At 35.0% G+C, this 14558-nt stretch overlaps 1 protein-coding gene across 2 annotated transcripts in view; it reads right to left on the reverse strand.

Annotated features, from left to right (window-relative positions):
- Nucleotides 1-14558, reverse strand: part of LOC144970766 (5-hydroxytryptamine receptor 6-like) — a 118322-nt gene that overhangs the window by 15454 nt on the left and 88310 nt on the right. The gene's annotated exons all lie outside the window — the stretch shown is intronic.

A 14558-nucleotide genomic window follows, 5' to 3' on the forward strand; every position in this document is an offset into this window, starting at 1 on the left:
TGACACAAAGATAAGAACCTTGAAGTGCTAGACTAAGACAGATAAGCCACTGGTGTAACCAAATGTAATCGCTAGTGACGTTTGTTTCCTAAAACAAAGAAAGAACAACTACAAAAAATTCAAAAAATTACATGTGACGAAACGTTTGACCATTGAATTAGATGTCGAGGTGAACAGATTGTGAATTGAAATATCTAGTAATAAAAAAGGCATGATTTTTTCGAGACAAATTAAAATAAAATGTAAATGCAAAAATAAACAAATTTTTGATTTAAAAAAAACACATTTTAAAATAGACTACGTATTTGACGGATGGTTGGGATTTGGTAAGAAGTTGGGAAAAATAATTGCAAATTAATAGAGCTAAATCATTAATGTTTAAATGTATGTATACTAATAATTAAATTGAAATTTTGCTTAAATAAATCAAAATCAAAATAAAATAAAATTTGATAATTTTTCAACAACATGTTCTCAAGTAAAATTTTATATGAGAAAATGTGTATAAAACAGTGCTAGACAAAGTAAGAAATAAAAACACAAGAAAGAAAAAACTATCACTAAAGATCAGTCTTCAACTGGAGATCGAACCTCAACTTATTGATTTCTCAATGAAGTTCTAATCTTAAAAACACTTCCTCACATAAATTAATATGTACCTACAAACACTTGAATTTTCTATTATATCCTCAAACTGACGTGTTCCAGAAAATGACAGACACATGCGAGGGAAGAATCTAAATACTAAAAACTTCATCCAATGTCCCTTACCTCTCCGTCTTAATCTATAGACGCAAAGATTTATATGACAGCTACTACGTAAGATCATTTTAGAAAATAAGGAAAGTAAAGCCATTTTTTAAAAAAAGAGCGGCCCACGCATAGTTGAAACCGTTGAAACTTAGCCTACCCAGCAGTAATGGTCATGTTGTAGCACAATTTGTCACTCGCAGCCTCAAATCGGTCTCAATCATGGCGGAATGAACTTGAGGACAAAAACTGCTGTACTCTGGAAAAACACGTCTTAAAAATTTGGCCAGAAATGTCGTCCTCCAATGATCGATCGGTTAAAATGACCCTGATCTTGGCAAAAACCTCTCAAACCTGGGACTTTATTAAAGACTTCGCGAGGTCCCAGGTTTTAGAGTTTTGCCAAATGAGGGTCATTTAAATCAATCGATTTTTGCAGGACGAGTTTTCTGGCAAAACATTTTCATACCTACGTAATTTCCAGAATACGGCAGTTAACTGGATAAAGACAGAATGATCAGAAATTGATATAGGAGGGGTTTTTTAAGTTAAAGAAAGAAACCCACTTTCTTACAATGAAGGTATTTATACGTATAACTTAAAATTCAATTATAAAGGCTTCAATCTTTACTCTTTTTCTCTCCTGCACTCTTTAATGCACAAGCGGCGCTCTCTCTTCCCCCCCCCCCCCCCCCCCCCCCCCCACCCACCTCTGTCTCTCTCTTCCCCCCCCTCTCTCTAACTATCTATCTATCTCTGCCTCTCTCATCTCTCTCTCTCTCTCTCTCGTGTGTGTGTTTGTGTGTGTGTGTATGTTTATGTGTGTGTGTGTGTGAGTGTGTGTGTGGGTGGGTGCGAGTTTCTTTTCCTTCCTCTCTCATCCTTTTTCTTGATATTTCTCTCTCTGTCCATCCGGCATCACGTTGTTTCCAAACTGTACTGAAAATATTAGCTGTTCTGTAACTTTTGATATTTTGAAATCGTATTTCCTTTATTAAATAAAAGAAAAATGTCACATTAATAATTCTTATTTCATTGATAGTTTAATTAAATGTCAAAAACCCGTCAACGAGTGAACAATTTCATAAAGTTGCAGACATTTATTGGTGTTTTTATTAATTTAAGAGCATCTTACACAATAATAATAATAATAATAATAATAATAATAATAATAATAATAATAATAATAATAATGATGATGATGATATAATAATAATAATAAATAATAATAATAATAATAATAATAATAATAATAATAATAATAATAATAATAATAATAATAATAATAATAATAATAATAATAATAATAATAATAATAATAATAATAATAATAATAATAATAATAACCATTGGATAGTAACCATAATAATAGTAACCATTGGATTAATGCAAAAATTTAGGAGCTTATTACTAAATGTATGTTCTAAGCTCATGCCAAATTTTATCTCCCTCGTTAAATTTCCAATGCCCGTATCGAAGGAGTTACCTTTGCCCATTGATTAGAACTAGCGAGAAACAGGTGCCTCAACTTCCAAGTCGATTTCCTCAAAACTTGGTTTTTACACTCTCCCTACTTCAACCGGTCATATCTCGGCAATGAATAATCAGAATTTGAAAATTTGGTATCAAATTTTTAGGCATAAAATAAGCTTTGATTGCATATAAAAGAACCCCAACAAAATTGAAAATCCCGGCTTAATACCGTTCCGAGGCGGGAGGGGGGGGGGGTCACATTTTAAGAATCAGGTTCACCCCCCCCCCTTTTCATAAACCGTTTTGAAACGATTGGCTTCATTCGACATGTACATATATGCAGGTCTGGCATCTGAACCCCTTTATGGGGCTAGTTTAACAGTGTTGTAATGGACAATATTTTGCGTCATTTTATTTGTTGAGATTTCCATTACAACAATGAGCCCATAAAGAATTGGGGTTATCAGACCTGCAAATAAGTGCACGTCGGCCTCATTTCAGAAATAGAATCCTGAAAATTGGTCGAAATAGGAAAGTCCCGAATTGATTTGTGTGCGACCCAATCTCTTTACCTGTTTTGTCTAGGGTGTCTTTTGAGAGGTTATCGATTTAAAGGGTTTAACGGAGCCACATCGTGTCAATGACCACCTATTAAAGTTCCATTTGTCACTTTCCCTATTTGGAAACCCACGAGACATTTTCATAAAGGAGGAATAAGGAATCTGTTCTTCTCCTCTAAATTGTAACATTTTTTTAAAGAATGAAATTTGTTCGCGATTGTATTGGTATGAGAAATGGAGATTACCAACAAAAAAACAAAAAACAACAACAACAACAACAAAATAATAATAATAATAATAATAATGATGATAATAATAATAATAATAATAATAATAATAATAATAATAATAATAATAATAATAATATAATAATAATAATAAATAATAATAATAACAAAAAAGGAGTCCCCCCCACACACACACACAAGAATAACAAAAACAAAAAAACAAAGCCAAAATAAGAAAATAGATAAATAAATAAGATAACAACAAAACAACAAAAGAAAAGACAAAAACAAACTTGAGCATTTATATAGCGTGATTTCTACTAAAGCGTGTTCAAAGCGCTCTACAAAGGAGTCACAAACCAACAGCAATACTTAACTTCCAGGACGAGACATTAAAGTAGTCCTTCAGAGCCATTGAGCCCATAGAGCCGGAGTTTATCCCTATTTTCTATAGCGTGAAATGGACAGTAGCAATTGCTTGCTATCCTTTGGATAGCACGCTAGTCTATCGCAAAGCACTTTCCGCCAAATCTAACAGACTCAGCTACCCATTTACTGGTGGGCGGACAAGGGAGTCAGAAAAAAAATTCGACTGCACCCGGGATCGATCTCGGTCCCTTTACGTGTGAAGCGAGTGCTTCACCAATTGAACTATCGGGACTCTCAGTACGAGATATTACAAGTTAAGAGATCCAATCCAAAAGTGATCCACCACGTCTATCTGGTATCATTTCAAATAAACTTGAGAAAATTGACGGTTCGAGCTTTACTTAGCATTAACCAATCAAAATATTTCCTGTCATTTAGCCCGTTCCGTCCCCTGGACTAGTTATTTCCAGTTATCTGACAAACAGTGAGCCTCATTTTGTCAAAAAATGTCAACATCATGTAGCTACGTAGACATTTTTATTGTGTAAATTAAAAAAAAAGACACCAGAAGTGAAACCAGCAGACTTTATACGATACACCCGCTCATTCGACTATTAATCTGTCTTTCAATTTCTCTATGCATCAATCACTCCATTCATATAGCTATCTGTCTCGCTCATCCATATATTCATCTATCTATCTATCTATCTATCTATCTATCTATCTATCTATCTATCTATCTATCTATCTATCTATCTATCTATCTATTATGCATCTCTCTCTCTCTCTCTCTCTCTCTCTCTCTATATATATATATATATATATTATATATATATATATATATATATATATGCATCTATGTCTCTATCTACCTTTGCCTCTATCTATCTTTCCATCTATCTATCAATCTATTTATCCATCCATCCACCCCTTCTCTCTCTCTCTCTCTCTCTCTCTCTCTCTCTCTCTCTCTCTCCGTCCATCTTTCTTTATACATCCCATCCATCACATCATTTCGCCAATCATCTCCTAAAATTATCTTGATATCATTACATTATTATATCATAATAATATTATCTGCGTACCATAATATCCATTGATACAATGCGCCTATTGTATTTTCCACATTCTCAATAAATACACAGCATCATCTTCAATCTTTCAATATAACATATTACAATTAGTTTATCCCGCGATTTTCTTCTTCTTTATTATCATTATTTTCTCATTAATTTCTCTTCTATGTTTTTCCCCTTCTTTTATTTGTTTTGTTGTAATTTAGCCTCCCTATTCTATTCTGCAATTCAATACGAAAAAATGCATATCAAAACTTTTGGCCCGAAAACTCGTCCTTCAAATATCGATCGACCTGGGACTTCACGAAGTTCCCGGTTTGAGAGGGTTTTTGTTTTTTTTGCCAATGTGAGGGTCATTTCAATCGATCGATATTTGAAGGACGAGTTTCGGGGCAAAACTTTAAATATGTGTTTTTCTAGAGCACGTCATTATTGCTATTGCATTAGGCGATATTCTATTTTAAAACCCCATCCTCTTTATCTCCAAATTTATTGAATCTTCCTCCCAAACCAGCTCCTGTCATTCACACGGGAAACAAAATCCAATACGCTCCGTTCCCGACCGTCACCCCTCTCAGAACCCGTCTCTCATAATATCATTTTCCAATTTCATGAAACTGACAAGATTCCAGTTCATAGTAAGCCGAAATGCGACCACGAGATAAAAGGACGAAAATGGGTTGATGATAATTTAATGAAAATTGACAAGGAGTAAAATAACCAAAAAAGAGAGAATGACGTGCTGGATCCAGACGGTGAAAATATTTAAATCTCGATCGACTGATCTTTTCATGAGATTCCTTGTGGCTTGACTGATCTTTTCACGAGATTCCTTGTGGCTTTTTCTTTCTTTTTTTTTTTTCTCTTCCTTATTTTTTGGTCGTTAAATGTAAATGTGACCCTACGCCTCGAAGCGGTATTAAGTCGGGATTTGGAAAACCAAGAAAACCGGTTTTAAAGTGGAGATGGTCAAAATGATCAAATTTCAGTTTTTGGTTTTTTCATAAACTACAATCATTTTTCTACATGAAAACATAATAATTCAACATAAGTATTGACGATAAGTTATATATATTTAAAGTTTTAAAAAGCAACTATCAGTGAAATATTCAAAACAAGAGTTGACTTTCTCTCAGAGAGCCACCATTTCAAAGGCTGCACTTTCCAATAATAGCTAATAACAAATACTTTGACCTCAAACTTTAGCCTCGTTGGTTTTTAAAGTTCGTGTTGCTCTACTTAACACTTGATGCACAATTAGCACTATCTCTTTCTCTCTATATCTCTCTCTCTCTCTCTCTCTCTCTCTCTCAAACACACACACACACACACACACACCACACACACTACAACCACCACCGCCGCATCTTCATCACGACCACTACTACTACAATCACCACCACCACCGCATCATCACTGCCACTACTACTTCAACCACCACCACCACATCATTATCACTACTACTACAACCACCACCACCACATCATTATCACTACTACTACAACCACCACCACCACATCATCATTACTATCACTACTACTACAACCACCACCACCACATCGTCATTACTACTACAACCACTACCACTACATCATCACTACTACAACAACCACCCACACCACATCATCACTACTACTACAACCACTGCCACTACTACAACCACAGTCACCACCACCACCACCACCACCACATCATCATCACTACCACTACTACTACTACAACAGCCATTATGACATCATCATCATCACTACTACTACTATTACTACTACTACTACTACTACTACTACTACTACTACTACTACTACTACTACTACTACTACTACTACTACTACTACTACAACCACCAACACAACATCATCCTCACTTCCATAATTATGTTTTGGAGCTTTTCTTCACTTGAAATAAGGAAACTTTGGGGTTGTATTTAGCAGTGTGTTCATATATCAGAAAATATTTGTAATCAGTTATCTATTTAGATCTATACAATATGTAAACACAATACCAAACATCACCCCAATTCCCTTTTTGTGTGTGCGGAAATTCCTCTTTCGGCATTGAAATTCCTCCGATTGGTGTCTGAAATTCCTGTGAATCAAATTGAAAATTGGCGTCTCTGCAAATTTTACTATTCTCGTCAAATTTTCAATGCCCGTATCTGAGGAGTTATCTTTGCTCATTGATTTGATTATGTGTGAAAACGGTGCCTCACCTCAAAGTCGATTTTCTCAAAACTTGGTTTTTACACTCTCCCTACTTCAAACGGTCATAGTTGGGCAATGAATAATCAGAATTTTATAAATTTGGTATCAAAATTTAAAGCATAATATAAGCTATGATTGGGTACCAAAAACCCAAAATTGAAAAATCCGACTTAATACCGTTTCGAGGCGGAGGGTCACAAATATGCGACCCATTGTCTCAAAACGGTATAATGTCCGGATGGATCCGACTATGAAAAATGAGTTAATCTATTTAAAAAAATATAAAATGATGAGAAACAAGAACTTCGAATCTTTTTTGCAATACGAGAAATGGTATCTATTCTCCAACGTAACGAAGTGAAATAAACCCCCAAGTCTGAATTTTGTGACAACAACAACAACAACAAAAATTGACAGAATGACGTAATGAATAAGGATGTGATAACGAGATTTATTGTGGGAATTTTTTTCTATTTTTTGTTGTGTTTGTTGTTAAATGTAAATATGTGACCCATCGCCTCAAAACGGTATAGGTAATTTCAGGATAAATCTGACTCCGAAAAGTGAATTACTTTAGAAAATTTATAAAATAATGAGAAACACGAACATGAACTTCGAATCTTTTTGTGCTACAAGAAATAGTAGACTATAATTCATTCACTGTAACGAAGTGAAATAAACCCCAAGTCTGAATTTTTTGGCTTTAAATTGAAAATTGACAAGGAATAAAATGACACCAAAAAAAACAACATTTAAAAATGACAGAATGACTTAATGGATCAAGACGGTGAAAATATTTAAATCTCAATCGACTGACCTTTTCACGAGATTGCTTGTGGCTATTTTATTGTCGTTAAATGTGACTATGTGAACCATTGTCTCAAAACGGTGTAATGTCAGGCTGAACCCAACTCCAAAAAGTGAATTCATTTAGAATATTGATAGATAGATAGATAGACAGACAGATAAATAGATAGATAGATAGATAGATAGATAGGTAGGTAGTAGATAGATAAGTAGATTCAAAGATGGATAGAGAGATATATGCATAGATGGATAGATAGATAGTTAGAGAGATAGATAAATAGCTCAGTTGGTAGAGCACTTGCTTCACACGCAAAGGAACCGAGATCGATCACCCCCCCCCCTTCTTTTCATACAGTGTGACTGCGTAGCTGGATCTATTAGATCTGGCGGAAAGTACATTGCAATAAACTAGTGTCCTTTCCAAAAGGTAGCAGGTAATTACTATTGCTCGTTTCAAACATCAGAACCCCAGATAACTCCGGCTACATGTGCCTAATGGTTCTAAAGGTTCATTTTTCTTTTTGAATAAAAAATATAAGATTTCGTAATTTCATTGTTTTAATTGAATTTTAAATTTAACCCTCTGGTTCATTTGGACATACCGGGTTGACGCAATCAGACATATATATATATATATTATATATATATATATATATATATATATATATATATATATATATATATATATATATATATACCTCATCGCCTCAATATCACTGCTGGGTAGACAGAGGAAATCTCGACCCAGGATCAAAGTAGGTCCCTTTGTGTGGGAAGCGAGTGCTCTACCAACTGAGCTATCAGGACAACCAAAATGATAAAACTGGACTTTATAGTCTTAAATATGGGATCTAGATTAAAGTTTTATGTGAGAATGAACACAATTTTAACGTGCCAAAAAATGAAATGGTATATTTCTAGTTATTTTAACTTTAAATTCTCTTTTTTGTTGTTGACATGTGGTACATCCCAATATAATGTCTTCTTGACACGTATATCAGGATAGAAAAACAAATTGAGATATCAATAGCAATGTATCTATAATGAATAATGATAATTTAAAAACAGATTTTATGAATGCAGAGATCATGCTGAGAACTATACTTTACTTATTTATTTGTTATTGATTGGGTTTCGGTGGATATATTAGTATCAATAGCATTAAGGTTAACAATAATAATATTACGAGTATAACTGAATAATGTATATTTACAATTTACCTGATGTGTTACGAATTGCATCATTGCACTAGATGGTGGTGGTAATTGTATTGATTTCCGTTACCGAAATCGAGAGCACTGGGAATGTTATGATTTTATGTTGATATGATATCTAAAGAGATCATAATGATATCGTCTTATCAACTCCTAAACATACACAGTCCCGCGTGTGTATACATAGAGAAGAGTTTGGGTAAGAGATAGATAGATGGATAGATAGATAAAGAGAAAGGGGGAGGGAAGAAAGAGGGAGAAAATGGGATAATATAAAGAGAGAGAGGGTGAGGGAGAGGGAGAGAGAGAGAGAGAGAGAGAGAGATAGTGAGAGAGAGAGAGAGAGAGAGAGAGAGAGAGAGAGAGAGAGAGAGAGAGAGATTTCCGTCTATGTCATAACATTATTATAATTACACTCAGCGCATGGTAACCCAAACAATAGGAGGGCGACAATTACAGTGTCGTAGTATGGAAAAACACGTTAAATTAATTTTGGCCAGTAAACTCGACTTTCAAATATCGACCGATTTAAAGGACTCTCATTTTGTCAAAACTCTCAAACCTGCGAATTCAAAGAAGTCTTCAAGTCAAGGAATTCCCGAGTATGAGAGTTTTTTTTTTTACAAAACGAGGGTCCGTTTAATCGATAGATATTTGAAGGACGAGCTCTCTGACCAAAATTTTAAGAACGTAAGGTATTTATTTCAGAGTACAATTACTCTATGTGATTAATTAGAATCGTAACATAGCGGACAAGGGGGCTTGGGGAAGTATGGGGCAATCCATTCAGAAGAAACATTTGTGCGGCTATGTGGTCTTATGATATGACACTCGCTTTCGAATCAAGGTCCTGGGTTCGAACCTCGCTCGGCGCATAGCTGAGTCCTTGGAAAAGGCTGTTTATTCACATTCTCTGAACGTCTTGATTGTCAAAGGTGTAAACTCTGTGTGTTGATTGAATAACCCGGGACTCCTACTATAATTTTTTAAACTATATAAATTCATCCATGTTAAAAGCTTGCCAGGCATAGCAACAAGAGGTCACAGAGTTACCGTCAATTCTTGAGCTTTTATAGAGCAATAGCCACTAAACTTCCTCAAAACGCTTTACAGGGCTTTCATAGCCAACAGCAACACTTAACATGCAGGATGAAACGTGATACCTGTTAGGCGATATTCCAATTTATTTTTCGGACAGAGAAACGCCGTTATAGGTCAGGTACTAATTTTACACCTGAGTGTGGTGAGAGAATGTAAGTAAAGAGCCTATTCCAGGCACTCATCTATGCACCGTTGAGAGCGGTACTCGATCCCATTACCTTTACCTTCCGATCCGAAGGCGAGTGTCAAACCACAAGACTACATAGCCGCACACACAATTCTTGGTCCTAAGGGAGTACACCCACGTCTCACACAGTTACAGCAAACCAACAACACCGATTTCCGATGTAACCCGGCGCTGATCGTTACATAACCCCATCTGCTGTATAAAGCAACTAAAGCATTATGTTGGCCTTGGAAGATAAATCTGTTATGGCGCATACTTGACCAAGTGCGAGTGGGTTATGGCGGCCATATTACAGCTTGACCTTTAGACAAAGGGTGGTTAGTTGCTGTTGATTGGCCGGTAATACTTGTCGGTATTGTATACTTGAGCTTTTTGAGCTTTCGTTTAGCGCAATATCCACTTAACGTGCTCAAAGCGTTTTATATAGGGTCCGAAACCAACAGCAACAGGCAACATGTAGAACGAGCGATATTACAATTTTTTTCCGACAGAGACAACGTTATTAACGGCCAGGCATTCATTTTACACCTGAGTACGGTGAGCGAATATTAATAAAGAGCCTTTTACAAAGACTCAACTATGCGCCGATCGAGGCTCAAACCCAGGACCCTCCGATCCGAAAGCGAGTATCATACCACAAGACCACATAGCCGTATACAATAAGGGGAAGATAAATATAATGTTACAACACATATCATCTAATAATATACTATTCTTATGATAAAGAACCGAATAAGTTTGTATGAAAGGTGCCAGACAAAGCAAGAAAGAAAAATACAAGAAAGAAAAATACAAGAAACCCCCCCCCCCCCCAAAAAAAAAAAAAATCCGTCGAGCTCGGCTGAGGATCGAACCTCAGACCTGCGGTAATCAGAAGGTCTGATGTTCGATCCCCAGCCGAGGTCGACGGATTTTTGGGATGGTTTTTTTTTTCCTTGTAGTTTTCTTTCTTGCTTTGTCGAGCACCTTTCATACACACTTATTCAGTTCTTTATCTTTCACCGGTGTCTGTTCATTCATTTTAAAAATAAAATTCTTACATTTGCTCTTTGGAATCCCGAATTTGTTCCCAATAGCTGCACGAGTTTGAGAGTGAGGGTTGGGAACAACATTTGAATTCCAAAAGGCAAGAGTATAAGAAATCTTTTATTTTATCCTCACATCGATTTTGATTTCGTTCTATCTGAATATTTACAAAAATATTTAAATGCTACTTCTTTTTTTAAAAATCTAATTTTATTGAAATTTTAACACTTGATTATAATTTTTCCTAACCTGACGAATGTAACAATGACCTTTTCGTAATCTAGATAATAGTTTTTCAGAGCCCTAAAATGATTATTACGTATCATGTAAGGCTTTTATGTTCATTTATTTTCAGATTTATTTCTACAGTTGGAAGATTAAACAAGACCAGAAAATTCTAACAATAATTTTAAATGTAATTTTGCTGTTTGAAGATATCAAACTTCAAATCTCAATTGAAATCATTACATAATGGAGGATATTGATAATAGCTCCAAATCGGTTCACAATAAATACCCTTTGACTAATCTGATAAATTCCATTCATTGTGTTGCTACCATCTTCTAGGTTTGGGACAACAGTAAAGGGGGAGACTTTTATTGAATCACTAGTTTTCAAAAAAATACTTTTCATGCATTAGAAAACAACAACACTTAATATGTGTAGCCTACTTCCAGAAAAGAAAACATAGAAATATATAAATAAATTATGATAACTGCTTATCAATATTACTTTGGTTTGCTTTTAAAATAAAATTCACAAAATAATTAATTATCATGACTGAGTCCTAAAGAAGGAACGAAATTGACGTAACTCTCAACTCTTTGTTATTTTTCTTTCGACAGACACTTTAAGATATAGTTCTCACTAAATTATATAAATCAGACTATAAATCTTTAAGAATACACATACTATCGTGTGTCGACTGGCGGAAATTGTGAGTATTTTAAATAAACAATTTAATGCATAGCATCAACATATTATATAGAGCTCATCATAAGCCGGGTTCATTGAACTCTGTTCATTAATAACATTGTCTCCTCAGTAATCAAGCTATGATTACTTGATTGGACACATGGCGAATGTTAGATATTTCTGTATCTTCACCTGGCTTTAACGAAGGGTAGAAAGGGTTTCCTAAAAAGGAAATGAGACGCACACGACGAGGTTTATTAATTTATATAATTATAACCCTCTAATGAAGTTAAATTTTATCCAGTAAGACATCAAAGGGGTGCGTGGAGCACGAGTGATTTATTTAGGGGCGGTTTGGGTATTTTCAAAAAAAAAAAAACCAATATTGGGCGGTTTTAATAATTCTGTATCGTCATTATAGGTTAAAAAACAACATTTTTGGTGAAAAATATAAATTATCTGTATTGATACCCGTTTTACGACCTAAATTGGTGGTCTGGCATAAAATATATTACAATCTTGTGGCAAACGTTCCACAAAAACTAATGAAGGAATAACCTCCATATTCTTCCGTCTTATCAACATTGCAGCATAGTGTGTCACCATAGAGCGATTTTACAGCTATGGCTTATGGAATTGTTATTAGAACGTTACAAAGTTGAGAATCAAAATGTTATGACAGAATTGATGTCAAAAATTTATAATTTGGATTATAATTCAAAATACACATAACTTATCAAAAACATCTCTCTATCGTGACATAATACATTATCTTTGTGATAAATGTGGACATTTTTTTGACAATTTCATTGAATAGATTCTGAGAAACGTTTGACAAAGTATCCCATACCCTTAGAAAAATGACATATTGAGAAAATAGCAAAATAGCTTTCCGTTTTTCACAGTTTTCTTACTACCTGTAATTTTTTCTACTGTGTTTTTTTATGCCTTTATAGTCTATTTTAATATGTTGGACTTCAATAATATTATTTCTTAGATAATAAAATATCGTTTTCCACCAAAATCTCAAAATCAATTTTTTGAAAAATTTTCTTAATAATTAGACCAAACCGCCCCTTAAGGCATTGATCGGTGAGCCGGGATGTCCCAGGTTAGAGCCCTGTTTCATGCACTTTCCGGCTTGAGTGTGTTAATTCATTTTCTATCTGGATGTGACTTAGTAAGATTTTGAAATTCGCCTCTTCATTTGTTAAGTGAGTTTAGTGCTACAGACCAGGATAAACAGCGGCTGTATGAGTCTTGTGACTCTTTAGAACTAACTCCTAGAAGGCTCCAAAACTATGGACAACGAATAGCTTATCAAGCACTTAATATCAATCTTGTGATCTTTACTATTGTCAACAACCAGCAGACAATACCAAGGACGTACATCAAAATTGGCGTCAAAAATCGTCCACTTGATTTATCTCCCTTGGGGTTAAAGGTCGAACGTAAACTACGACTAATTAGTAGGGGCAGCGTCATTCGTCTTCGATCTCCCGGACGCAAGAGCAAGAACCCTATCTGTAGTTGGCTGGGATTAATAATTATCAGACCTTTACGTAGTGCAGACGGTTGTAAACGAGCCGGAATTGAGGTGGCCAGGTGATTAATAATCATGATTTTATGTGGGGGCGTTCATGGTCTTTATCAACAATGTGGTGGTGCCTGGTTGGAGTAACGACCTGACTATTGCTATACACTGACAAAAAACATTAATTCATTTTGTCGAGAACATTTTTTACTTCAAATATCGATCAAGATGACACTCCCCCACCCCCCCAACCCCCTTTCTCATCATCTTCTCAAACGTCCTCAAACCGTAGCCATCTTTGAAGTCTTATTCGATAGAATCTTTTATATCATTGTGGATTCATCACAATCGATCTATATTTAATTAAAATATTTTTCTGGCCAAAATAACAAAAAAAAAGTGTTTTGTTAGCGTTTGGCAGATAAGGCTCAGACATTAGTGAGATTGATAATGAATTAATTGACGAATTTCGTGGTCTGAAGAGAGTAGAATGATATACAAGGAAAGTAGACTTCGTTATTCCAATTATTATTATTTTGTTTTGGTATCTCTTGTGTAAACAAGAGATGGTGAAATGGAATTTGCGTGATAAGACAGATCGTTATCATGGATTCAGTGAGGGGTTATGTATTATCTAAATGACGTGAAGTATTAGAGTGCTTAATTATGTATCCGTTGTCTATTTTGGTAATTGTTGATGATATATTAAACTAGAGTTCATCACTGGTCACGCCAAATAAAGACAAGTTCAATAGCGTCAATAGTACAGGTAAGAAGTTTATGAACGACGAAGTATGACGAAGCAGGAAAAAATAAATGATTGAGCTGTTTTGCTATTAACGAGATTTAAGATGAAATAGCTCCGGTTGAGGACATATCTAACTTAGCTGAAAAAATACAAAACAAAACGGACCAAATAAAAGGCTGATCCATTGAACGTTTATAACAAGACAATCTTAACCACAGTAGAAATAGGGCGGAATCGACGTGTACTTAATTGCAGGTCTAATAACCCAACATGTTATCGGCTCATTGCTGTAATGGAAACACTCTCAAACCAATCTCAAAATATCGCCCATTACAACAATGTTAAATCAAGCCCATAATTGCGTTCTGTT

The sequence above is a fragment of the Berghia stephanieae genome, chromosome 4, assembly GCF_034508935.2.
Source record: "Berghia stephanieae isolate SIO BIC M18660-M18661 chromosome 4, UCSD_Bste_1.3, whole genome shotgun sequence".
Classification (NCBI taxonomy): Eukaryota; Metazoa; Mollusca; class Gastropoda; order Nudibranchia; family Aeolidiidae; genus Berghia; species Berghia stephanieae.